This window comes from Alexandromys fortis, unplaced genomic scaffold, assembly GCF_014885135.2.
Source record: "Alexandromys fortis isolate MF-2015 unplaced genomic scaffold, M_Fortis_MF-2015_v1.1 scaffold_154, whole genome shotgun sequence".
NCBI classification, from domain to species: domain Eukaryota; kingdom Metazoa; phylum Chordata; class Mammalia; order Rodentia; family Cricetidae; genus Alexandromys; species Alexandromys fortis.
Window position 1 is genome coordinate 2,111,234 of NW_026068040.1, and position 27,512 is coordinate 2,138,745.

Genomic DNA, 27,512 nt, shown 5'->3' on the forward strand with positions numbered 1-27,512 from the left:
TGCATTCTTTAATCATATTTTAAATAGCATAAATAAGAAATGCTTATTTCTTTTTTCTCCTCCTCTTCCTCATCTTCTGAAATGGGTTGTTTTCTTAATGATTATTTGGAAAGCCAGTGGTTTGAAATTGAGAATGCATCTCTTCCTAGTACATTAGGAAGGGAGGAAATATAAACCCAAAGTCAGGCCTGATCATACAAGCCTCTAAACCAGCTCACTAGCAGGAATAATGAAGTGGCCAAAAGGGACACAAGTTACAGGCAAAGCTTTTGTTTCGCAGAAAGGGTAGTTCTGTAGCTGTCGCTCATGGTCTGTTTGTCCGGCTTTGCAAAGTTTGGAGTCACAACAGAGATGTGCTTTTCAGAAAGGAGGGAATGATTGGCTCCGCCTTGATAATGACATCATAGAATTAAACTTGAATTCTCAATATCACTAAGCACAAGGCTTAGCCAAAAAACTGCCCATGCCACAGAATTAGAGGATACTGTTTGATTGTTTTATATTAAACATGCATATCAGCTCCTCCCTAGTCTTTAAAATTCATCACACTATAGAAAATTTTAAGGTTTATGTGTGTAATGGGCATGCTTGTTTCCAGACACAAAGCCAGGTTTCAGAGCCCACCCCATCTCCATTCTCTGTGCCTAATGGGAAATTGGACCCGATGCATGGCCCTTGTTTATTTTATCTCGAGTAATAGGTATCAGTAGAGAAATCTGTTGCTTACTGGGATATTAATTATTTTCCCAAATCAGTGGCTACTCGTTTGTTAAATATGATTCAGCTTTCCTATTTTAAAATGTATTCAACGTAAGATGGAACATATTTTTGTTTCCTGTTGATCATCTAAACTCTTTTCCTGAAATGTGTGTCTAAGCAACAAACTTAAAATTTATGCCGGACTTCAGTGCCATGGCCAATGTTTTGTATAACAAGTGCTGCTGGTTATCACTAGGACAGCGTCGTGCTTTTGTGTTGTGTTCCTCTCGGGTGTGCTATGTGGCTCATAAATTTTCAGCTGTAAAAAGTGGCAGTTGATTTGTGAAGCCCCGCTGTGGAGATAAAACCAGACCTAAGTCTCAGATAAGGCTGTGTGTAGCATCAAGATTGGCTCATGCCCCATACTGCCAGAATATAATGTGAGGCCAACAGTGACATGATGTTGGTGATCCCTAAAATTGGATGCAGCTGGACAAATAGCTTCGGTGAAAGTTTTTATAAATGATTCCACTTTTGGATAAACTGATCTGCGTGCAAATAAATTAACTCAGCAAGTGTCCTTAAAAACGTGAGGCTCTGAAAGTCGTTGCCCCTTATTTCCCCTGCCTATAGCTGTGATCATTTTAAGGGAAGAGCAGCCAAAAGTAGGGGTGACATGTCTGGGTGCTTAGCAGTTGGTGGTAATTTCCTGTTTGGATTTGTATGCCTTCAACTATGATGTAGAATGGGGGAATTCATAGCACCAGGGAACTATTGTTTATGGCTGGTCTTATCTATCCATGCCCAACTTTTATAACTTACAAAACTAAATACCAGTCTTATACTGAAAAGTCCCAGAGCTTTGGAGGTAATGGTGTTCCTAGGACCATTATTCAGATACAGGCATGAAAGAAATCTTAGAAGGAAGAAGTATTGGACCTAGAAGCCCAGCCCTCTGATTTTGCGGTTGATCCCAATGACAGTGTTTGCTCAGCGATTGTGTTTTTATGACTTCAAGGAAAAACAGAACTCAGGATTACATAGTGAGCTAGGAATAGACTTGAAGCGTGTACACCACACACACACACTTCTACAACTACCTTTCTTGTGACACCGTCTTTTTCATACTTAAGCACCAAGGACAGTGACTCGCCATCAGTAGATGTTTCTTGCCAGTGGAGTTGTAGAGTTGAACGCATGTGCCCTGACCATACAGAAACTGTGTTACTACCGCATACAGTCACTGTTCCCATACCCACAATGACTAGAAAGGCTTAGACAACAGTGCTCTGACTGGAAGAGGGAGATCTGCCACCTGCATTATTCTGATAACAGTGTCCCCCTATTTCCCCATAGCTCCTAATGGCAGTGCCCATACCTTTCTGCCCCATGGCACTGTTCAAGGGCTTCTTTATGCTTGCAACCTCAAACTACCAGGTATGGGGCGCTAAATCAGCTCAGAAATAATTCCGTGTGTCTGGAAGCGGAAGAGGCAGCACAGGCAGCTGCTGTCCATCCTCTTCATTTTGTGACAAGATCATCCTTTCTGTTCAGCCTTCCTCCTGCAGTTATTTCAAGTTAAGTTATGCCGTGTACAGGACTGTATTCATCCCATTTTTACATGACATTAGTTGTTTAATCCTGAGTTAGAAATTAAAAACTGGTGTCTCTAATCCACAACATATTTGGTGGAGATTGGGACTTTTCATCAGAATGATCCATTGATCAGCCCTAAGGTGGAAACCTTGATAGGCTTTTGTATAATACTCTGGAAACACCTGAGCATATAACTTTGTCTAACTGTGGACGTCTAATTTTTGATGTCTAGCCTTGTGTCAGTGGCACCCAACACTCAATTATTAAAGGTTAAATATGGTAAGACTCATGCATCTATATGAACAAAAATGAGACTGTGACATAAATCTGTCTCAGGAAGAGTTCTCTTAGGAGTCACAAATCCTAGAGTTCCCGAGAATAGGAAAGCCACATAGAAGCTAATCTTCTTCATTCATATTCCCTGTTACTAAGTTATATGAATCATGTTCTTCCCACCCTCAAGCAGAATAAACACCCACATATCAAATTTACTGATAGGACATATTTCTCAAATGGAATGAAATTATTCATAGGAGGCATAAGCATTTTGAGTGAATACAATTGTGAATCATAACGAATTTGATCAAGGGACTGTTTGTGTCAGTGAGCGTCATTTGCACTATGCCTGCTGACCTTGTCTTTGCCCAAATGCCCTACTTGGAGTGTCGCATTTGTCTCAGCCAGTTAGCTGCACACTTTTCTACATTTGGAGGGCTTCTGATTTTTATTCTTTTCATTTTCCTTCTTAAGGTTGAATATTTCCCAAGTTATCAAAACTAGTCATACTTTATTGATGTGGTAGTGATCTCTTCCTTTCAGATATGACAGCTAACTTTAGAAATTATTTGGTGTGACTTGGAATATTTAACATTGTGTCTCTCTTCTTGTCTCTTTGGAGAATCAGTCTGTTAAGACACTAAATGGCTCTGAATTTTGTTTGGTTCTTTCCTTCACATATCCTATTTTCCCACATTTTTCTAACCATTGACCTTGAATTAATATTAACAAATTCTTCCAACCTCACCCACCCTCTCTGTATGTCAGAATGTCTTTGATTGTTTTCTTTGGGCATCTGTTTCTTTGATATCGCTAGGTCCCCCAACTATCTCCCCTGAAACTTTAGCCTCACAGATTGCCACCCTTCACTCTTAGCTCCAGCTGACATTCTATGGTCTTCACACCACCATTCATGCGGCTGACATTGTGGGAAGGAAAAGGCTGTGTAACTATGGTTAGCTGTGTGACAAACTTACGTGTTCGAGCCTTATCTGGCCTCTCAACCCTAGCCACCAATCTTCTGCCTTTATCTCTACTCACAGTCTTTTCTTTTCCCAAAATGCAGCTTTCTTCTCCTCCTCTTACTCCACAAATTCTCAGCTGAAGATATATTCCTGGGTTCTCGTTATTCATTTCCTACTTTCTCTCTTCTCATTTTCTTAATGTTTCAAATTCACAGCTCTTACTTTCTAATCTCCAGCACTCAGTTGGTGTTCCCAGGTAATATTCAAATGATTGAATGCTGGCTATGACTCTTTGTCTTCCCTAGCTGCCATTCCATCAAAAGTCTTCCAGCAAAGACCCCCAGCATGCCCTGATTCCGAGTTTAGTGATATTGAAGACTTCCTTGATGTCTTCATGTTGCTCTATCAATTGAAGGTGATGCATCACTTTGGTCTTTAGTCTTTCCCATCTTACATGTGTGCCTCTCCTGTTCCATCGTTTTTCTCTGATCACTGCCCGAATCTCCTCCCATGTTGACTCTTGTGCTGCTCTGAAATTAGGGCCAATCTCCTTTTCTTCATTTCAGCCTGGACACCACGACTGAGCTCACAGTCTGTGTTTCTGGCCATCTCTGAGTGTTCTGTCATCTCAGATATCAATGTGTCCCAAACTAAACTAAACACTTTGTCTATAGTCTACACATGTTCTCTCCACGTCTTTTGTAGTGGAAGGCATCGCCTGATTAAATTTTGACAAACTGGGACTTACAAATTCATTCCTTACCCTATGTCCTCTAAATTCTTCTATTTCAGTTTGCTCTACTTTCTCTTCTTTATAGTTTGTATTCCCTCTGCACCCAGGCTAGTCCAGAGTTAGAGCTTAATAAATGTTTTGATTATATTTTATGTCACACCAAAGTGTAGACAACTAGAATAGGAGTTGATTCCAAGGGATAGATCTATCTATCTTTGATGTGTCTATTAATATTTAGGCCCACTGGAAAGACAGTTAGCAGTTCGCAGTGCCTCGAGGCATTTTTTTTTTCCGGAGGTGTAAAGTGTGCTCTCAGAGTCATGGTATTTCAGTTCGTGATTTTGACCTTGTTCGTTAAAAGCAAAATGGGCAGGTGGCGTCTCAAGGACCTGCGTAGCTGGAAATATTAGCCTGGTGCCTGGAATTCAGTAATAATTGATTGTTTAGTCCCCAGCAGCGTGTTGTTGATGTCTTTGCCCTAAGGGGAGTTAATTACTCTTATTTGTGTGCTTTATTAAGAGATCTGCTGTTTGGACTAGAATATTGAGTTGAAGTACAGTGACATATTGAAAATGTGAAAAGTATTTTCAGTGATCACAAATTGTTAACTTAATGATTCACCAAGAGTATCAGAGGAAACAGTAAAGGAGGCAGTAGATGTCGTAAGAACATTTAATTGATTCGAAATAGTGTATTTAAACGCTGTTTAAACTTAATTACCAAAGAAAATCCTCTTTTCACAGAGCATGGTCTTTGCTGTTACAAAAGTTATTAATTGACCGAAACGCTTAGGGTTGTCATGTCCTTGCAATCCTAGCGCAATTTTACTACAAATGCCGCAACTCTCTGGCAAGGATTAAATTCAGATGGATGAGTCAGAGGTTCATTTCCGCTCAGAGAACCTGTTCTGCTTGCAGGTCTTAAAAGGTGTAACAGAAACAGTTACCTTGGGTTACAGAGTTCAAATTTCAGGGCATGTTTAAGTCGATAGAGGAAATCTTTCCCCTTCAGCCAGTAAACAGCAAATGAACCATCACCTACTTCTTTTCTCTTTTGGTACCAGAGCCTTCTTCGTATAGGTTTGGGGATGAGCACGACGGTAATCCTAGTTTTGATTTTAGAATGTCACACCACTTTAGTACACATTTTCCTGTAGTAGCCTTCCTAGAAGTCAGCCAGCTGCTGTCATGGCATCCCTCTCTCTGTGTCTCTGTCTCTCTCTCTCTCCCCCTCTCCTTTTCCTGTTCAGCCATTTCCTATAGGGGGAAGACACTGAAAACTCCTCCCTCTTCAGATGACGGTGTCTTTCGTCTAGTCCATAAGCGTAATGTCATTGATGGGGATGCCAAAGCTTGGGGAAATTAAATGGTGCCACTAGTGCCACAAACCTAATGAGAACAAGGCTCTTATTTTGATTCACCAGCTTCCAGATGCTTATGGGTTTTCTTGTCTCTCAAATGGATTTCAAGCCAATTGCAACAATACACTGATTCTTCTCTTTAGCCACCTGTGCCTAAAGCACAGTGAGGACTCGGTACACGCATGTTCATGAAATAGCGTGGTGGAAATGGAGTGGAATTTGAGCCCCCAATCTCTCTTAAAGAATCTTTTTTCATTCATTCATTCATTTATTCATTTTGCATCCTGACTCCAGTCCCTCCTCCCCTCCCTACTTCTCTATTCCTCCACATTCACCCCTCTATTTCTGTTCAGAAAAGGTCAGGCCTCCCATAGTGTCTTAGGGTTTACTGTTGATGTGAGGAGATACCATGACCAGCAACTCTTATGAAGAAAACATTTAAATGAGGGTGGCTTGCTTAGTTTCTTTAAGAAAGAAGTCACAGGATATTCTTGTTTCTAGGTTCCACATAATTCTGTTCTTGTTTCTGTCTAGTGTTAGAATGGATTTTTTTTTCCCACTGAGCTTCATGGTGATCCCTGTGGAATGTAGCAATGACCCAACTTCATGACTTCCGTGTCACTTATCCCTGAGTCTGGGAGAAATTGGCTAGAGCAGATAACAAAATCATATGGACTACGTGCACATGTCTGTCTGCTTTATGGCCCTACTGAGTCTAATTCGTATAGGCTACCATGTCTTTTTGGCCGTTTTAATCCACGTAAGCTGTAATAACAAGATCCCATTGATTGCACCTTGTAAAGAGCGGAAAGTTCTCACTATTGTGGAGGCTAAAAGTGTAAAATCAATGTTCCAGCCAAATTGGAATCTGCCAAGGACCTGTTTCTCCCAGGTGTCATCTATGACTTCATGTGAACAGCTTGCTGGAAGAAAGTTGCAGGCAGCTCTCAGGGAGTTTCTTTTAGGAAGAAACTAATCCAGTTCATGAGGTTTGCTTGTACTCTCACCAATACCAAAGCCTCACTTTTTAATACTGTTGACTTAAAACAGGTTTTACCATGAGTTTGGGCAGTGACATGCATATCTAAACCTAGTGATGGACCTAAAGATGAACATGTATTATTTTGTTGTGAAGGCAACCGTACTCCTTAACAAAATATGTTATATAAAATGATTTTTTGACTCAATAGCAAAGAGTAAACTATAGTTTTGCAATTCATGTGCATCCTATGGACAAAAAAAAAATGTCTTACAAGCGTTTCAGTGTGACCAGTATTAGCAGAACACATCCCTAGGACTACAGTCAGTCATCTGTGTGAACTGACTTTCAGCATGAAAATGAAGCCTTATTAATGTGTTGGCTTGTAGAAAGTACAGGTGTGTGTGAGTGCGTGCGGGCGTGTGCGCGCACGCACACACACACACACACAGATAGTAATTGGGATCAGCTGGTGCCATTTAGGGGTCAAATACTAGGTGTCCAAGGTCACTCATGCGTAAAATTAAACCTAATAAGCTGTAGCCACAGCTTTATTGCAGCTTGCTTGTTGATGGCTTATTATGCCCCCACCCCATTTTAAGTATCTAAAAGATTAGACCTGGGGGTCAGTTCTAGCTTTCTCAGAGAGAAAATAGAATTGTTAGATTGCTTTGTGATGAAATTAAATTGTGTGTGGTCAATTCCAAACCCACAAATCATTTGTCAGATCTTGGTGCAGTTTTCTTCTCTATGGTTCAGTGTGAACTGGTTCTAGTGCCACTCACTAAACCAAATGGGTTTCTTCTTTCAAGGCCCTTAAGATGGAGCAGGATAGGTGACTCAGAGGGTGACATCTGGAAACCGCAGCAGACCAGGTTTCCAGAACTCACACCAGAAGACTCATGGCTGCCTATATTTTCAGTTCTAGGAGATCCAACATGGCACTCTGGTCCCCTTTTGGCCTTGTGAGACACTGACATTGTGCATACTGACTAACACAGGAACACACAAATACATAAAATAATGAATAAATGAATGAATGGATGGATGGATGGATTTTTAAAAATGTTTTTCAACACTCATGCATGATATATGATTATCTAGTATCCTGAGTCCTGAGTCACTGAGACTCAATGATATGTCTGACATTGCTTACTAACCCTAACGAATCTCTAAACGAGGGGTTCTGGGATGTCCTTTGTTGCTTACTAACCCTAATGGATCTCTGAACAAAGGGTTTTGGGGATGAACATGAAAGAGTTTTGGACTGGTTCAGCCTTTCTCAATTTTGTTAATTTTATAGATACAAAACTACTTTATCCCGGGTTGCATGCAGCCTTGTTTGGTAGAAGTATCCCTGCCGCTTTGTCCTTCTTTCTTCTTTCTTTTTCTGCCTTCCTTTTTATTCTGTTGTGTCTTTCACATCATGCCTCTCTATCTCACACATTCCTCCTTCCTTAGCATCTGTCCTCTGCTCGCGCAACCTTCTCCACAAATAAATAAATTAGAGGAGGAAAAGGGAAAGAAAGAAAAAAAGAAAAATCAGTGTCATTATGGAAGCTGTAGCATAACACAGCAAGTCACGTGGTAAACCCTTTTATTCATGCATCTTTACGTGCAAGTGTTCATTGCAAGGACTCATTGGTCTGGTTTAAGACCTCTGGTTTCTGCTACACTGTGATGCTGGGCCCCCACTGGGACTCCTCTAGGTTATCCTGTTGTTACCCTATGTGTGTAGATCCTGCAGCTTTGGGTCTGCAGGATGGGTCTCTTCATGTGCTCCAGCGAATCACAGATGGGCTGGCTGTTGGGTTGCTTCAGCCCATAGCCCTGGTTCTGGGCCTGGGCAGCTGCAGGGTTGGTCAAATTGCCAGTGCTCACTTGTCTTTACCAGCAGGGTGCGCTCGCCTGCATTGTCTTGACTAGTTCACCACTTGTAATGATGAGCAAGGGGTGGGGCCAGTTCTGCTTTCTTGTCCTCTGAGTTTGTTCTTCCACATCTACACCTTCGGGACCAGCTCTACTGTGTTGCCCAGGTGAGGTGTAGGGGTCAGTTTCCTGCCTGCTGCAGCTGATGAGGGACAGTGACAGCTCTCCCACTCACCTGCCTCAGGTGCTGATGAGGGACAGTGACAGCTCTCCCACTCACCTGCCTCAGGTGTTGATGAGGGACAGTGACAGCTCTCCCACTCACCTGCCTCAGGTGTTGATGAGGGACAGTAACAGCTCTCCTACTCACCTGCCTCAGGTGTTGATGAGGGACAGGGCCAGCTCTCCCACTCTGATGACTTCAGGGCCAGCTCTCCCACCTGTAGTAAGGAGGAGCGGGCCACATCCCACCACCAGGCTAGCTTAATCCCCGAAATAACCACACAGAAATCTGTATTAATTAAATTACTGCTTGAGCCATAAGCTCTAGCCTCTTATTGGCTAACTCTCACATCTTGATTCAACCCATTTCTAATAATTCTAATAATCTTCACGGCGGCTTAGCTCAATCTGCTATTTCTTCCTTCCAGAATTCAGTTCTGTCTTCTCCGCCTATCTAAGTTGTGCCCTATCAGGCCAAGCAATTTCTTTATTGATTAACCAATAAAAGCAACACAAATACTGAAAGACCTCCTACACCACCCACCTACCTCATGTTGTGATAGGAGTGGGGGGGGAGGGGGGCCTGAGTCCCGCCACCGGGCTAGCTTTACCCAAAATAATTACACGGAAACTGTATTCTTTTAAACACTGCCTGGCCCATTAGTTTCAGCCTCTTATTGGCTAGCTCTTACATATTGATCTAACCCATTTCTAATAATCTGTGTAGCCCACGAGCTGGCTTACCATGGAAGATCTTAACCTGCGTCTGTTTGGAGTGGGAGAATCATGGCGACTCCCTGATTCAGCTTCTTTCTCCCAGAATTCTGGTCTGTCTACTCCGCCTACCTAATTTTCTGTTAGGGCTAAGCAGTTTTCTTTATTAGTTAACCAATGAAAGCAACAGATAAGATACAAGACCCACCTCCATCAGCCTCAGGTGTTGATGAGCAGTAGGGAGGATCACCTGACCTGAGTCCATGCTACCACATGACAGATGAGTAGTGGGGAAAGCTCCTCCCTACTCACAACTTCGGGGCTGACTCAGCCACATCTCCACCAACAAGGCATGACAGCGTGAGTTTGGGAGAGATACCTCCCCGTTAACCTTCTTGCTTTAAGTACATCACTAGCTGCTTCTGCTTTTTCTTCCTCATGCCAGGTCTAGCTCATTATTTGGAGATTGATTGATACTTCTGCTTGTTTAGGGTATTGAATGGCCAGTAATGGTTCATTACTAGAGTTAGAAAGTTAGTATGAAAGTCAGTCTTCAGGACTGGTGAGGTAGGTCAGTTTCAGAACATTTGCCTTGTTTTATGCAAAAACTTGGGTTTTAATTCCTAGGACATAATCAAGTGATAATAAATAAATAAATAAATAAATAAATAAATGAATAAATAAATAAATAAATAATCAAAGGAAAGCCAAGCCTCAGGTGTGACGGCAAAGAGAGCCAGAATTTGGAAGGTAGGGACAATCCTACTGTGCCCTAGGTCTTTTCTTCTACTCTGCCCTTTGCTTCAGGGTGATGCTAGCACTACCATGCATGGGAAAGGTACCTATAATGTGAATGAAAGAACAAAAGGTACTAACAGAGAGCTTGGGGTGGGGTGCTACTATAGGCAGCCTAAAGTAGTTTTATGTGGGTTTTAAAAGCAAAGTTGAGACCCAAGTAGGAAATTTCCTGAAAGCAGTAATGCATCTTTCTTGTGACCACTGTTGCTGATGGCAGAGAAGGAAAATAGCCAAATGGACCACAGTGTTAAGTACCTCTGGTATTTATTATGTGCTGATTGCAATAGAAAAGGCTAAGATCTGATCTCGGTGCAGTGTGCTGTCATTATGAACATGGACAGTGGAGGGGAATAAATTTGACTTTGTTGTTATCTCAGCCACTTCTAGTTGTCTGACGTTGTCTCTGACTCATGGTGGCATCATCTCTGAAAGGAGAAGCACAATCGGTGCAGTGTGCTGTCATTATGAACATGGACAGTGGAGGGGAATAAATTTGACTTTGTTGTTATCTCAGCCACTTCTAGTTGTCTGACGTTGTCTCTGACTCATGGTGGCATCATCTCTGAAAGGAGAAGCACAATCGTGTCCATCCCAGGACATGGTGACACTGAAGCAGGAGATGGTGCACATCTAATACTTTGTATAGTTTAGGTGATCAGTGTTATCTGACAAAAGTATAAACTCATGGGCATGTGTCTTTTGTAGATCAGTGGGTTTTTATAAATTTGTGATGATTGCAATAAGAATGAAAATAAGTCATATAGTTATCTTTTTTGAAGTACAGTTACACAAAATGATTATTTATGCTCAACTCACTTTTAATATTAACTATTGTCTATTTACTTAAAAGCTAAACTAGACAAGACTGGGAAGATAGTTGTTTGGTCAATAAAACACTTGCCACTCGAGAAATTTTAATCTTAGTTTTATCTCTAGCAATGATATGGAAAACTAAGTGGTCTGTATTTGAAATCACAACATTGGGGACTGAGGAAGCAGAGACAGGAGGATTGCCTGACAAGTCTAGTCTAATCTTTGATACCCAACTCCAGTGAGAAATCTTCTCTCAAAAGACAAGGTGGATAGGTCGTGAAAAGTCATGCCTAAAGTTGACCACTGGCCTACAGACACACACACACACACACACACACACACACACTCTAAAGAAAAATAAACTAGAGGGAATATTGATTTAAATTGGGGCTTCACCTTACAATTTTCCTTTTATTACACTGTTCCTGTTCATATATTAGAACTTCAGAATTGTAAGAACTATATGGAAAATAAATATCATTGTTGTCCCACTGTTCTGTTGACTTTGGTATTCATATATTATGAATTAAATTGAAAAAAAATCCTACTCTGTGATGCCTTACCAATGTGCAAAAACATCCTGAATGTCTCAGTTCTTAGGATTAGATATTCAGAAAGAATATGAGCAAAATCAAGCCCTAAAATGGGCTGCACTTTGCCAAATAGAATATTCCTTATTTGAGTGTATTTTTTTTATGTTTGTATTGAAGAGAAGAAACGGGTTTTTTTCTCAGTACTTCAGGGCACAAGTGGTTATTTAGACTCTATTTGCAAAACCTGCTCTTAAATATTCATGGATACTTAGGAGGAAAAATGTGAAATTGATGTGTTGGCCATGAATCTTTAACCCTGTTATTTTAGGTTGCCAAGGAGATAGAAGTCCATCACTAAAAGGGGAACCATTTGCAAGGATATCTCTCTGAGCACTGTGTCTCTTCTGGACTTATATACACAGCACTCACTGACTCATTGCTACCGAAAGGAGGAAGAGGCTGCCACCGCACAGGAGAGCCTTGACCTAATGTATGACTTTTCCTCTGATATAAATGAGACCAACCAGATTATAACCTAGAAATAGATGACTCATTTTTCTTTCCATGATATTTTAATAATCGAGAAGTAACTTTTATGTGTTTGCTAACTCTCTAGCTTTGAAACAGCAACACAGTATTGAGTGAAAGGAGGAGAGGGGTACTGCCTCTTGGATACAAATATTAGACTCTAGAGTAAGCACTTAATTGGAAGGCTGGCACCTCTACTTCATTGATTTTTAACCTTGTCAAAGTTTGTTAACTTTTCTGAGCATCTCTAGTTTCCAGCTCTGTACAGTATGCATGACCTGTGGTCCCGTGTGGACATCAGATAAGATCAATAAGGATGGCTTGATTGAGGAGAGTGCTTCTTGGTGAGCAGGAAGAGAAACCGCCATTGTGAACAGGAGAGATATCCTGTGAGTTGAGATGCCTGCTTTCTGATTCCAGCTTAGATACTAATTAGCTATGCACTTTATGGCTAATAATATCAGCTTTCCATATCTTAATTCCTTGACTGGGATGAAAGGAATTCATCAGATGACCTAGAATTATTCCTGAAATGGACTCCAGGTCAGCAGAAGCATTTACCCATACACACTACAACAAAAGCCTTTACTGATTGTAACTGACAGGTGATTATTTCAGTCTTTACTTAGACACTCCTCTACGTGGGAGAGTGATCTTTTTTTCTTCCCCAACTCTGTCTCTCTAGGAATTCTCCTCAGCTGATTCCAGGGATAGGCGCTAAAGAGGCATTAACACTTACCTGTTACCTTGTGAACACTAAGTGCTCTTAATTATTTCCCCTGTTCATGGGTTTGCAAACCCTGCTTGATGCAGACTCTTCGTCTCCTTCTATCAAATGCAAATTTTACCCAGGGCTCAGATAGAAAAGCACATGACTTCAAATGTACCACTTGATCAATCTATTAGACACGAATCTGCCTGTACATTCGGCATCCACACCAAGGGTCAGGACCTCAGCAACACCTCAGAATTCCCAAAATGCTCATTTTAGTCCCTGTCTCCTACTAGAGGTAAGTGACCATTTGATGTGACACGAGATTACTTTTGCATGTTTCTGAAATCTATATGAATAAGATTAGCTAGCAGATGGTTGGCTGTTGGCTGTGAATGTGGGAATGGCACTGTTGTCCACAGCGGATATCTGTATCTGACTCTAATGGAGAAGACCAGCTTACACATCCCTCCTTTAACCCTGGGAGGCTTCAGTGAGCATACTGCTTCTGATTACCTGTTTTAAAACCAGTTTTTCAAGTAGAAACCTATGCTGGATTATGTTACACAGGTATCCTACGAGTAACTTGTACCTCAAGTGATGGTTCACTGTGATTTGCTCAGGGTCGGGCAGACTTATGCCTATTGTCCTGTGTGGCTCTTACTAGTGCCCTTTAATTTTCAAATTGTTCTGGGCTTAGATGGAACTGAAAAGTTCTGATGTTAGATTACATTGGTTTCTGATTCCTTTCGATTGTGCTAGGAGAATGTACTCCCCACAGGCAAACCTCATGGTCTGAAAACTCTCGACGAAGCTGTTTTTAAAACTTATCCTAGTTGGTATGATAAATGATGTGTTCTTCCTTCTTTTCCAGTTCCTACCATTTGCAAATAAAGTTTTAGATTGACTAAGAAGAGAGATAAACAAACCTGACAGCTTCCTCTGTGTGATGCGGTAGAGGAGCCCAGATGCCCCTGATAGAGCATTTAAAGGGTTTGATAGCAGGAGATGCTATCCAAAGCAAGAGCTACCTGATTATGCCACACAAGTAGTTAAACTACTCTCTTCAAGGGGGAACCTGCCCACTGGCATTGATTTTGCTTTATAATTTGCCAAAATAATACATGATTTTAAAAATACATATACTTTATAAATCTTGCTAGAGATCAAATATTCAAGACCATATTATCTCTGCTTTTATTGCTGGGTAATAAACCCCCATAGATACCACTGGTGAATAGCTACTTTATCATGGCCTTGAGTTTTGTGAGCCAAAGGTTCAGCTAGAGCTCCCCAGAGGTAGCAGGTCAGCTCTCACTGAGGTCTGGGATCTAGGGTTACTATCTTAGACATCCCTCAACTACCACATAGCATCTCTACCTGAGCCTTCTTTTCATTTGAGATCCCTCAAAAAATTGTAACTGTTCTTGAAGAGAAGTCTAAGGAGGCCAGGTAGAAATGAGGGACACTTTGATGTGACCTGGAAACTCACTTGTATTGTGTTCTGATCATCAAATCACAAAAGTTTAGAAGATTATGGGCTGAGGACACTAACCCTCATCACTCGATTGCAGGAGTGAAGAGGACGTAGGATGGAAAGGGTGCGGGACATGGCCTTATGAGGGAAAGGATGCAGGGCATGGCCTTACGTGAGAACCCTCTATTACTGGGTCCCGTATGTCCTTCTTCACACTTCTTCCCTTCCTGTTCAGTTTGATTCCACACCTGGAAGTTTCTCCTTGATGTTAAATATTGTCTTGAAAGGGACCCCTTGCTGGTAAAGATTCAAGAGTTCCTGGGGTTAGAGCATTGCCGGGTCCTGCCCAGGACTGAGCACCGTGTGGCTCACTTATCTGCATCTAACCTCCATGCGGTGTTCTGTGAAATGCTGCCGACTCCTGAGAGCCCTCGCCCTCCTCAGACCCCTCAGCCTCATCTCTGCTTCTCTTGGCTTTCTACTAAATCAACTTTTTGTTTGTTTGTCTGTTGTTAGTGCTTTGAGCTCATGTGCTTGTAGTGTGAAGTTTCTGAGACACATTGTGTCTTAGACTGGTCAAATCTAGGCTTTGGCCATCTTCCCTATCTGTTCCTAGGTAGGGAGCTGGGAGGATGCAAAGCCAAGCTGCCATCGTATCTCCTAGGAGCTCCTCTTCACAGTGGAGAGCCCTGCTGTTGTGCCTAAAGCACAGCTCATTGCCTTCTGTGCCTTAGCGTTCTGCACGTCCGGACTCCATGGCTGCCTCTATCTGCCTCCCTGCCAGCTCTCTGCCCCAGTGAGCCCTCCCACACTAACCTTCCTTGACAGCCCTGAATAGGTCGGGTCTACCCTTTTTTCTTAAGTGTGTATTTTAAATGCTATGTTCTCAAATAGAGGACTTCTCTGTGTAGAATGTATTCTCAGCTGCTCACCATTACAGAATTCTGTTTTATTTTCACCTGTACTTATCATTACAAAATATTATTTGTTTGTTTATTAGTTCCCCCTCCCCAAGACAAACAGTGTCACTTAAGGAACTTAATGTCTGGCACTCGGGAGAAGCTGAATGAAGGGATGAGTGACGGAGAGCCGAGGGCCAGTACAGGTTCCCTGACTGAGTGGCGGTCGTGATGATCCCTAGGCTACTTTCTCCTGTGGACCTCAGTTTACTAAAAGCCATTCTTACGCTAACATTCTTTGCCGTAGTAAATCCATGTGTGCGTGAAGAATATGCCCGGGGGCCTTCTTATAGCCACAGCGTCGCAAATGCTGCAACATAGGTTCCTTCGTAAAGTGCAGCAAAGTATAGCTGAAAAATTTAAGTGACCTCTTAATGTTTCCTTGACTATTGAACTGAAATCATTTCTAAAGCCATTGAAATAAATCCAGCCACTAAAATAAATGCCACACTACATTACACAAGGCTTTTATTTTCACCATGTTCTCTGTATCCCCCAGTGCCTGGGTGGTTTGGCACATAGCAGAGTCCAGTTTAATTTGAAAACCTGCATGGTGACCTCGACTAGGAAAGGCAGACTTCCCTTGGTGACTTAAATCTGGTTTTCACTGTTACCTTGAGATTATATGTTAACTAAGACATTGTCTTCGGAAGAAGCACACATCTTGAGGGATGAAACGACTTTCTCTTTGCCTCTCCTGCTTCTCTCAGGAGTCATCTGTCTGGCAAGGATGCTTCCTAAGCTGTGTAGGCAGGTGACTTTCGCTGCTCCTGATCTCCCCTTGGCTGGCTCTCATCCTCACTTCCTTGCCGTCTCACTGATTGGAAGTTATTAGATCATGCTCTGTCCTCCTGGCTTCTGTACCTGTCTATACAGTACTGGGACAAGCTCCTCAGTTCCTGGTTAAATGGTTTCCTCCCTGTTTCTATGAGAGTCTTCACTGCTGAGCAACTTCACCCAGGCTTTATAAACTGCTATCTAATGGCTCTAGAGAGATGGCACTTGCTAGTCTTCCAGAGGACCCAGGTTTCGTTCCCAGCACACACCCAATGGCAGTGCACAATCCTCTGTCCTCCAGTTCCAACAGACCCAATGTCCTCCTTGGGCTTCCTAAGGTACTCAGCATTCATTTGTTACACAGACAACCCAGACACATAAAATAAAATCTTTTGAAAATCTATTTACATAGAGAATATAATGCCACATATTAGGCTGCCCCAAATTCTGACTTGAAAATCAACCCTTTTTCTAGGTTTCGCTCAATTACGTTCTAGAGAGGTGATGCAAATTCGTGTTTCATCCTGAGTGTATAAGCAGTGCCTTCCCTGTGCTCTGAAGCAGCCTATTAGCACTATTGTGTTCCTGTAAGAGAAAGGGTTCTCCATTTGCACCAGATTTGAGCAACCCCCCTCTGCTCTCAATCCTATAGCAATGTGGACTCTGCCTAGTCTTCCCGCGAATGTTGCATGTGCTCTGATGTCTCACAGTATTGCAAGGTTCTCAGAGCCTGACTAAGTTCCTGTTGAAGCATCCTCCCCTGGTAACTAGAACTCCCTTCAGCACACAAGAAATTATTATACCCTCTGCCAGCTAACAAGAAAATGGTTCAACTATGTTTGAATTATCTATGTAATCTTATACTGTGTTATTAGTTTAATAATTAAAGCAACAGCCATAACCATCATGGAGACTCTGATTTATGGGATTATACAGTTTGACTGCCGGCTGGGAGCAATCAGCATTCCATCTAAAACATATAGGATGGGAAAGCCCATTGTTGAACTTACTTCTCATCTTCAAAGGAATTGGTTCTTCAAATATACAAACCCCTCGTAGTTCTGAACTGGAATCCTACGTAGGCAGCAGTACACATTTAAACTAAGCTCCTGCGTGTGACTCTATCTGCTGTTTCTATCGGGTTTATTATCTTGCAACAGAACAGCGGTCTGTAGTCTGCAGCCTTGGGCATCTGGCTTCTGAGGTCGTTAGGCCAACATTACACCATCACTTAGATCTGAGAACATTGAAAATGTGATTTGAGACTGGATTTGGGCAGATGAATGTGGGCTGGGTCAGGAGGATGTAGCATTTCCCAGCTCTGTGGGGTCCCTGGAGAGGATGACAAACAGCCCATTTTGGAAACACTATCCTGACCTCCCCTGCATGCATAAGCATATGGAGGGTTTCAAAAAAGCCCCAAAGCCAAGGAAACACCTGACGCTAGTGTTTCTCAAATTGATTCATCCATGGAGAATTTTTTTCCTAGTAACACCTATCAATACTTGTTATCAGTTTTGTGAAGAACAGAACTGGAGAAAAACAAGGTGTGGTTTTGTTTACCATTTTGTACCAGACGTGGTGAATTATATAAGTTTATAAACAGTTATCATACATTTTAAATTTGTATCAAGGGAGAGGGAGATGTTCTGTTACAGACTTGACTATGGGTGGCCGGACGAAGACATATGGCACCAATGAATGAAATCTTTTATTTAGTGATTGATCATTTTAAAAACAAACTGCGCCCTAGGACCCATCAGAAAGTGTATCATGAGAATTTAGAAATTTGCTTAAGCCCAGGAACTGGTATTGGACAACCTGGTGCCTTAAAAAGAAATAAATCCAGCTGGTGTCCCAAGTTAAACTACTTGAGATGTGTAGCTCTGTGATATGTTTCCAGAGCGACGTATGTAAAACTTCTGCCGCTCATGGTGCCGACTGCTGGCTGTACCTGGATGTATCGCAAAACACCGCGATTTGCTTCTGGACACGAGTTTCTTCGGCAACTCTCGTTCGTTTGTCTGCCTAGCTTGCTCCCCCTTTCCTCATTCTCTCTCCCTCTGCTCCTTAAAGTCACTCACTAGGCTGGCAATTAGGGGCTGAGCGCAGATGCATCCCTTAATTTAATTTCACATTCCGTCATCTGAAACATGACCGTGTGTGTGTGTGTGTGTGTGTGTGTGTGTGTGTGTGTGTGCTGCTTTTGGCCTCGAGAGTGCTGGGAAATCAATATGCTAATTTCTTCCCATCTTTCCAGATCATCTTTTGAGAGAGCAAGCAATTCTTGTGAAATAAGAAACAGGCTGGAGGTGGGGTGACTGCAAGAGACGTGGGCCCAAATACCAAGATTATCATGTCCTGCCCCCACTGTGTTAATGATCTGTTTTTTAAAAGTGTTTGGAACTTTGATCACTTGCCTTTGCTCCTGCTGAACGTGTTGTTTCTGGTCATGAAAACTGTAAGCTGCCCTTCAAGCCCCATCATCGCTGAGTGTAGCTAAGCGTGCCACAGTTGGGGCGTGGAGGCTTCACGGATGCCAACAGACTTCCGGTTCTCCTGGCCGGTGACTCCTTTGCTGCATCTGCCGGCTGGACTCTTCGTTGTCTTCTTCATCATATTGTTGGTTTAGTTTGTAGGAAAATGAAAGCCCAAGGGATTTTCCTGTCTCAAATATTCCAAGGTTTGGGCCGCGCTGATCTATATAGTATTGGTCTCCTCAATGGAAGAGCACCCCCATTCCACGCCACTCTCTTGGCTTTTGTGCCTTTTTCAGGCACCTGTGTTCACTGATGATCAAAATGTCCCTCTTTTTTTTTTCTGGTTTTTTGAAACAGGGTCTCTCTGTGTAGCTCTGGCTGTCCTGGAACTCTGTAGACCAAGTTGGCCTTGAACTCACAGAGGTCCACCTGCCTCTGCCTGCCAAGTGCTGGGATTAAAGGCATGTGCCACCACTGCCCCGGTTTCTAAATGCTCCTCTCAACATCAGTGTGTTGACTTCATGATGAGCTGACTTTACTGCTGTATCTTTGCATGGATGGTGGGGTGGCTGCCTGAAGAGATGCAGTGTTCACATGCTCATGAGTACTAAGACTGCTTTAACTGGGGAGGCTTCCCTCCACCCTTGGAGATGGAGTGCCGCGGGAAGGGAGCTTCCATTTATGTGAGAGAGAAGCAGGGAGGACACTTCCTGGTTTCACGAGCAGGTAAATGGTGGCCCAGCGCCACTCATTAATCATGTGTCTGTCCTCTGTCTACTACATGACAATATTTTACTATTTTTCTCAAGTTTACTGTTCCCTACTCGTTAAGCTGCCATCTCCAGACGCCATTCAGTTTTCCATGACGGTGCAGAGATTAGCTACAATCATTCTTAGATACCAGTCCTATGTTTTATGTTTTCTGGTGTGATCAGTTGTGGTGGAATACCTCAGCATCTTTAAACCAAAGCACTACAAGGTTTCATGCGTACATTTGTCCCTTTAGTTGTTCCCAGTAGCAAAAAAGAATAAAAAGAGGGGTTCAGGGTTTTGGGTTTGCATCAGCTATATACACACATCGCATTAGAGCATTTGAAATCCCCAAAGCAAAACCAGTGATTTGATCTCTTTCTTGGTTGGTGCTAGACTAGACCTAGTATAAATGACCTCAGCTTGAGGCATTCCCCTGACCTTTGGTGAACCCAGTGTCATCTCTTGGTGCTTTCTCTCATTGCCCTTTACTTACGCTCTGAAATCTTAGCACACCAGCACTCTGACTTCCTTTGGAAGGGCCCTGCCTCCCCCGTCTAGGAAATTCTGCTTTCCAACACCATGTTCAAGGAGGGTCTCCTGTCTTCTTGTGTCCCCCCCCCCCCCCGCCCCGACTCTAATGGGCTTGGCTATGACAACTCACTTGTGCAAACACCTAACTCCAGTCCCAGCGGTTTCAAGAGGCAGGAATGGAAACAGCTCTTTCTCTCCCACTCATCCTGTACTTTGTCACAAGGGCCTTACAACTGAGCTGCTCCGTGCTTTCCCAGGGGGCTTAAGGAGAGAGTGTTTTCCTCTCTCCAGTTCCCAGCGCTCTCTAAGACCAGAAGGTGATAAACACTAGTACACAACATCAGGCATCCCTCTGACAGGATGCCTTGATCCTTTTAGACCAAGCCTTCATGGGGATAGAAGGCTTTCAGCTTGGCACATATGAGTCCTTGGCGGTTTCTCATCGCTCTGTTACATATTTCCATTAGCCCAGCTGAGGCTGCAGCTTGAAGCCTCCATGACTGACACAGCTTTCACTCCATCAGCCTAATACCCTTCATGATGTCTTCAGCAGTATTCAAAGAATCTGACTTATTGGAAGTTTTAGCCCTTGCTATTCTCCATTAGGGCTGTAGTTTAGTGTTCATTCTTAATTGTGTGTGGACTTTTGTTTCTGTTTTCATAAATTTTGATTTTTTTTTAATCCTAACCCACCAAGGAGTTCGTTGCCTGGTTGTGCTTTTTGGAAAGTCTGACCAGGTTAGGATGCCAAGCTCCAGTTCTGGTCATCACTGAGTTAGGTTGACATTTGGATCTGTCACCGATGACCCTCGGCAAGCTTCAGCTCTCTTAGCTATCTAATGGGTGGGACACGTCTCTAATGGGGCTGTCAGAGAAGTGTGACAGCCAAGCACAACATCCGCACTGCTTCTGAAAGACAAGTTCTCAACAAGTCTCAGCTTGTTGGTTATCGCCACTGTTGTTACCATATTGTTAGAGCACAAACAAAATATCATTACAGTTTTCAGCCAATTTTATGAGTGCTTTATACATGCAGGTCCTAGTAAATTGGAGGCTCTTCCGTGAATTATGCCATGTATTACAAGTCTCTGTGAATCTAGCCTCCGAATTAACCCTTTAAATCATTTAACTATTTAAAATCTAGGTCAGTTCTAGAACTCAGCAGATTTGAATGAGCCTAGGAAATTATTGATTTTTTGCCACTTCTTTTCACTGAGATTTTGCCCCAAATATTATTTGCGTTTAAATCTCCTTGGACCAAAATCAACCCCGAATTTAGCTTACCTTTTACATATATTCCATAGATCCATTGTAATAAGCAATGAATGGGTCTTACAATATATGCAAGGCCTTGACATTAGTTAGTTTTTTGTCTAGCAGGTGCTATCTCTATAAGTATGTGCAAGATCTTAGATACTTATACTCAAGATATACACTTAAGTATAGCTAAAACTTAATGATGCATTTTATTATTATATTAACGTTGAGTAGTAGGTAGGAAAAGTCCAATAATGGGAAGAAAGGGAGCATCATTAAAAGCGGATTATCCTTACAGAAGCATTCTTTATATTTTACCCTGGACATTAGGACTCCAAATGATAACATGGGCTACAGATATGCATCTTTGGGTGTCTCTGAAAAATACGCACTGACGATTAGGTCGACTGCTAAATTTTTACTTTGGATTTGACTAAAAATAAATGAATGCAATCTCAAGGATGCAACTATATATTGCATCCCATACTAGTGCTGTGATGAGGTGAGCATGTCTTACTTTGTTTGTAAACACAAGAGGTGGAATGGGCTGGAGAGATGGCTCAGTGTTAAGAGCACTGAATGTTCCCACAGACGATCTTAGTTCAATTCCCAGCAACCATATCATGGCTCTAGCTCCACTTCCAGAGGACCTGGTGTCCTCTTCCAGTCTTCAGCAGCACTGTGTGCATATGTGTCGTAAGCTATACTTTGGGGCAACATCTGTCGGGGTCCAGCCTCAATGAATTCATACGTTCAGGGTAGGAGCCTGAGGCTTAGAAATGTTAGGCAGAAAAGACAGAGATAGAAAAGATATACAGAGACATAGGATAATTCTGGGAAGTCAACTCAGTGAATACCAAATACAGAATCAATTCGTGTTTGTTTTCCACACCCTTATGTGCTTCACTCCAAAAGGGAAGCAGGAAGGCAACAAACTTCTTTAGCATGATATAAAGAATAGACCAAGTATTCTGCAGGCAGCCAGGCCCTGCGACCTCCTGTCAATCTCCTTTGAAGAAACAGGAATAGCAAGGTGGAGTGGATCCACTCTATCCTTAAAATACTAATTAACTACACCCTAGGTCAGGGTCTCTTGCTTGTAGCCACACCTGTTGTCCACAACTTTGAAGGAGCAAAAAATAAGCTAAAACTCTCTGAACTTTATTTAGTCAAGGTGAAACAGAACTCATATCTGTGCCCTCCCCATATGGTACAAGGATGTACGTGAAGAACACATGTGCACACACACACATATGCAACAACTTTAAATTGAGAATGGTGGCACATACCTTTAAAAAATAAAAGAAAGGAAAGAGAGGAAGGAAAGAAGGAAGGAAGGAAGGAAGGAAGGAAGGAAGGAAGGAAGGAAGGAAGGAAAAAGGAAGGAAGGAAAGAAGGGAGGGAGAAAGGGAAAAGGAAAGAAGGAAGGGAGGGAGGGAGGGAGGGAAAGGAAGGAGGAAGGGAGGGAGGGAGAGAGGGAAAGAAGGAAGGAAGGAAGGAAGGAAGGAAGGAAGGAAGGAAGGAAGGAAGGAACAAACCCAGGACAGTTGAACAGAGCTAAAGCAGTAACAGCCCAATAATTCTAGCTCACACTTACAGTGAACCCCACTCTGTAACCCCAAAATTTAACTTTTAGACACTGGATAACAACTCCAGACTTTGAAGAATGGTAGATGGGTTTCCTTTCTTAATGACTCCTTGGCTCATTGTTTATTCATTTATTATATTCTTTAGCATTGACTAAATGTCCACTAACGGCAAGCCAGAAGCTCCCCTTTATAGAAGACTTGTTATGTCGTTGGCACTGAGCTGAGTGTTTGCCTGTGTGAGTTTACTCCCATGAGCTGGGGATCATCATTATCCATACTTTACATGAGAGGAAATGGAGGCACCAGTGAATATATAATTTCTCCTAAAGCCAATAGCTAGTACGCAACATAACTGGGGTGCAATTTCATATTTGAATAGCTATAAGCCATCCTTCAAGGCAATTACCAAAATAATTTAAAAATTATAAGCAAATTAAATATTTTAGCATTAACTTTTCATTTGTTAAACCCAAGTACAAGCAAAAATATGAAAGGAGCATTCTCTTTTATTTCTTTTGGTGGATCCAGCAATGGGAGTTAGAACAGCCCTAAATAAATAAAAGCATATTTTATTTAAAAGACACCTACTGGGTGCTACAGTGAACTTTCTAGAAAGGGAGATATATTTGCACAGTACTGCAGATACTAAGGGCTGTGTGATCAGTACGCTGGAGACCTTTCACAACTGAATTGACTGATCACTCTGTTATTTGAAAATGCCACCTGTGTCCCTGGCCCCTGGCCACAGGATAATGTTCTAAAAAGCCATCTTTGCAGGGAATTTAGTCCCCACTTCTCAGGGAGAGGCACAGTGGTCTTTGTCTTCCTTCTGCCTGAATCATTTTGGTTAGTAGAGTTGAGAACTGTGGAGAACCCAGAGGAAGAGAAGGCAAAATTGTGGTTCTCTTACTTCTGAGAGCAGAATCCTGGGGTGGAGGGGCTAGCAACAGGATCCCCTCATCTGTTGTGACCCTGACCTGGTACATCTGAAGGTGAGACCAGGGGACCTTGGTGACAGTGATTCAAGGAAGACATCTTCAGAATAGCAAAAATAAAAAAAAAAAAGGCTTTCCAGTTCGAGTCCTTCCTTCCACTGAACACAATCAAGGCAAGCCGTGCTCCTGTGTGCTTCCTGTTGGCTCCCTCTGCTTTCTCAGCATCACTCAGGAGCCTGTTAGGAATGGTAGTCCAAACAGACTGAGTCAGAAACTGGAGCTGTGGTCCAGGAAACCGCCCTTCAAGGATGGCTCTGGGGGAGCCTCATGCCTTCAGGCAGTTGTAGAATTCCACACCATTGGCTTTTCAAAAGTGACAACATACTGCGGTTACCCAGGGATTTGAAATCTAGGTCACCTGCTCAGAGAGTCTGAGTTGGTAGACTTGGAGTAATTTTTAAGATTTCCAAGTTTCTTGTATCCTGCCACATTACTAAAGGTGTTTATCAGCTGTAGAAGTTCTTTGGTGGAGTTTTGAGGGTCACTTATGTACACTATCATATCATCTGCAAATAACGAAAGTTTAACTTCTTCCTTTCCAATTCGAGTCCCCTTGATCCCCTTATGTTGTCTTATTGCTATTGCTAGAACTTCAAGCACTATATTGAAGAGGTATGGCGAGAGTGGGCAGCCTTGTCGTGTTCCTGAGTTTAGTGGGATGGCTTTGAGTTTCTCTCCGTTTAATTTTTTTTTTTTTTTTTTTTTTTTTTTTTGGTTTTTCGAGACAGGGTTTCTCTGTGGCTTTGGAGCCTGTTCTGGAACTAGCTCTGTAGACCAGGCTGGTCTCGAACTCACAGAGATCCGCCTGCCTCTGCCTCCCGAGTGCTGGGATTAAAGGCGTGCGCCACCATCGCCTGGCCTCTCCGTTTAATTTGATGTTAGCTGTCGGCTTGCTGTATATAGCTTTTATTATATTTAGGTATGACCCTTGTATCTCTAGTCTCTCCAAGACTTTTATCATAAAGGGATGTTGAATTTTGTCAAATGCTTTTAAATGTGCATCAAAATTTGTGAACCACTCTTTTCCCTGTTAGTGAGGTTAGCGATTTTTTAAATAAAAAAAAAGTGTGGTGTGTGTGTGTGCGTGCATGCATGTGTGTGCATATGCGCTGGTGTGTGGAGATGAGCATGCGTGCAAGTGTGCATGGACGTGGAAACCAGAGCACAGAGTTGGATGCAAACATTCTTCCCCATGCTCTAACAGTGAATGGTCTTGTATCACTAAGCAAGAACAGACTGTTAATTATAATATAAACATTGTAGCCTACAGGCTGATTTTCCAGTGTGCTCTTCTATACTAACAAGAGCATATAAGGGAACTCCCTTAACTCTCGTCTAGTCCCTTGGGAATGTCAGGGGAGGCTGAAAAGAAACCACACTCCTACGGCTTTCCTCTCTAGGCCTGTTGGCCAGTCCACTGGGTCACACAAATTCTTCCCTCGTTGGCTTCCTCCGTTCCCTTAGATGTACCATCCTCTGTGTGGCCATGTCTAGTCCTTATTGCCATGGCAGCCGGGGAGGGAATGAGTTGCAGCCTCTCTGGCTGTACGTGGCTATACACATGAGCATGCGTTAGCAGGTGGAGAGCCCACTGGTCGACAGGACTGACTGTAAAGAGGTGATCTGGAGCAGAGGGTGTCTGCTAAACTAGGGTTACATAAAATACCGACTGCAGTGGAGCTCACAGGAAGTGTGAAGTTTGAGCAGTTTCCTAAGGGAAGATGCCCTGCCCGGCCTCTCCATGCTGCCCCCTCTCCACAGCAATATTAACCAGCTGCCTCACCTCCACCTCCAGTAAAATAGATGGCAAATAGAGCATTTAATCAGTGTCATTGGTTGTATAGTTCTGTGACTCTGGCATTTCTCAAAGCGCTTCTTCAAGGACAAAGAGGTTATTACTCATTGCTGAAGCGAATTGATCCTACCTTCTATAGACATGCAGGGTATCGGGATGACGGGATGTCTTTGAGTCTTAACCCTCCCCTTTTCCTCTGATCCAGGCTGCAGTTGTTTAACAGGGCACCTCAGTATTGTTCAAACAGGAGAAAAACGGGGCTATTCTCTCAGGATTAAGCATCGCCTCATTCTGGGACCCAAACATGTATGTTACATGTCCAGGGACAAAGCTAGAGGGAGACAAGCTGACAGGCAGGGCCACTCCATCTCAATCGGCTCGTGTCTAACTGATTTGCCTGTCTTTCGCTCCAATGATTATGTAATTTTCGCTGGAGTTGGTTGCAGCTTTTTCAGCCTACAGTGAGAAATCACGCCTGGTAGCCTATTAATTCTGTCAAAGGTCAGTTACAATGATTAAAGCTGTTTTTCCACATGGAGCCGGCTGCTTGCTGGGAATGGGAAACAGTGATGGAAGGCAGGCTGCTACTTTTGCTGTCTAATTAGATGTATCAGAACAATCCAGTGTCTTTAATCCTGCCCCGACCTTCCTGTTGAAATAACTGGAAACATAGAGGGTGTAAATAATGAAAACATTGTGTCTCCTTTCTCCCTTTAGTCCCTGGATCTTAGGTACTTAGAAAAACACCCCCTTTCCTTTCTTCTTATCTCTCGGAGGTGATTGGCATCTTGAAACTTGAATTGTTTCTCTAAATACTTTTATAGAAAGAAAAGTGAAATTTAAAGTTAATTTTAATGAACAAAAAGTATTTAAAGGGCTGTGGAGAAGACTAAGTCAGTACCCAGGTTGAAAAAATAAAAATAAAAAGAGGCCAGGTATGGTAATATATATCTGTAATCCAAGCACTGGGGACATGTAGTAGATGAGAGGATCCTTGGGGCTCACTGGACAACAACTAATCTAGTCTAATTGTTGAGCTCCAGGCCAAGGATAGATCATGTATTCCTAAGATTAAGACCTAAGGCCATGCTCTGGCATCCACATGCATACATGCATGTGTATACATCCTCCACACATGTGTACACACAGGAACACCTGCCCATATTTGGATTTTCAGAGTAAACCTAATCAAACCATTTGTATTCAAGAGGGTCACTCAAACTCCTAAGATGTAACACTGGTTAGGTGGAGACAGCTGGAGTCAAGGCACAGAAAGCAGCCTGGTTAACCTTCAAACCTCTGTCTTGCTTTTGTTGCCTAGAAGCACAGGGAAGTTTTAGTGAAGGGTGTGTATATAGTCATTTTCTAGATGTGCATTGCCCTATAATTGATTTTGTTCAAGGGTTGCCCAGTTCACAGAAAAGCTGACTCACATATGTTCAGAGACCTGTTTCTGGGCTCAGTGTTGCTAGGAGATTTCATTCCTTAAGAAATAGAAATGTTTTTGTTTGTTTGTTTGTTTTATTGAAAATAGATTCTTCTCTTATGTAACATATCCCAAGCAATTTCCCCTCTCTCCACTCCTCCCATTCCCCCCAGCTTCTTCTCCCGCAGGATCACCCCCTCTTCTCTGTCTTATCTTCAGAAAAGAGACAACAGCCAATCAGGATAAAGCAAGATACAGTAGGTAGGACAAGGCAAAAGCCTTATATCAAGGCTGGACAGGCAAGGCAATAAGAAGAAAAGATTTCCAAGAGCAGGCAAAAAAGTCAAAAATATACCTGGTCCCACGGTTAGGAGTCCCACAAAATACCAAGCTACCAATCATAAGATATGCCTATATGAGCCCTGAGGTGAGGTTGTCATATTCTTCTGATGTCCTTCACCCCTCTCACTCCTACAATCTTTTCTCCCAGAAGCTTTAAGACTCATGACATAGTCTTGATTTACACAACTTTCCCTAATGCTATTTGATTTAAAAACCAACATTCTTTATGTAATGGGAGTATGTTTGCTATCATGGTTGTATCTTCCCTCTAACAAAGGATAAAACTGTATTTTTTTACCCTCTACTCATTATTAAATAGATTTAGGGTATTGTT

General features: G+C 42.5%; 1 protein-coding gene and 1 non-coding gene across 5 annotated transcripts in view; one reads left to right on the forward strand and one right to left on the reverse strand.

The window, feature by feature from the left end:
- The window catches only part of Grip1 (glutamate receptor interacting protein 1), a 632,754-nt gene that overhangs the window by 254,578 nt on the left and 350,664 nt on the right, over positions 1–27,512 (forward strand). The window lies entirely within an intron of this gene.
- Positions 5,505–5,631, reverse strand: LOC126515698 (small nucleolar RNA SNORA29). The gene has a single exon (XR_007595917.1). It is a non-coding gene; the product is annotated as a small nucleolar RNA SNORA29 (small nucleolar RNA).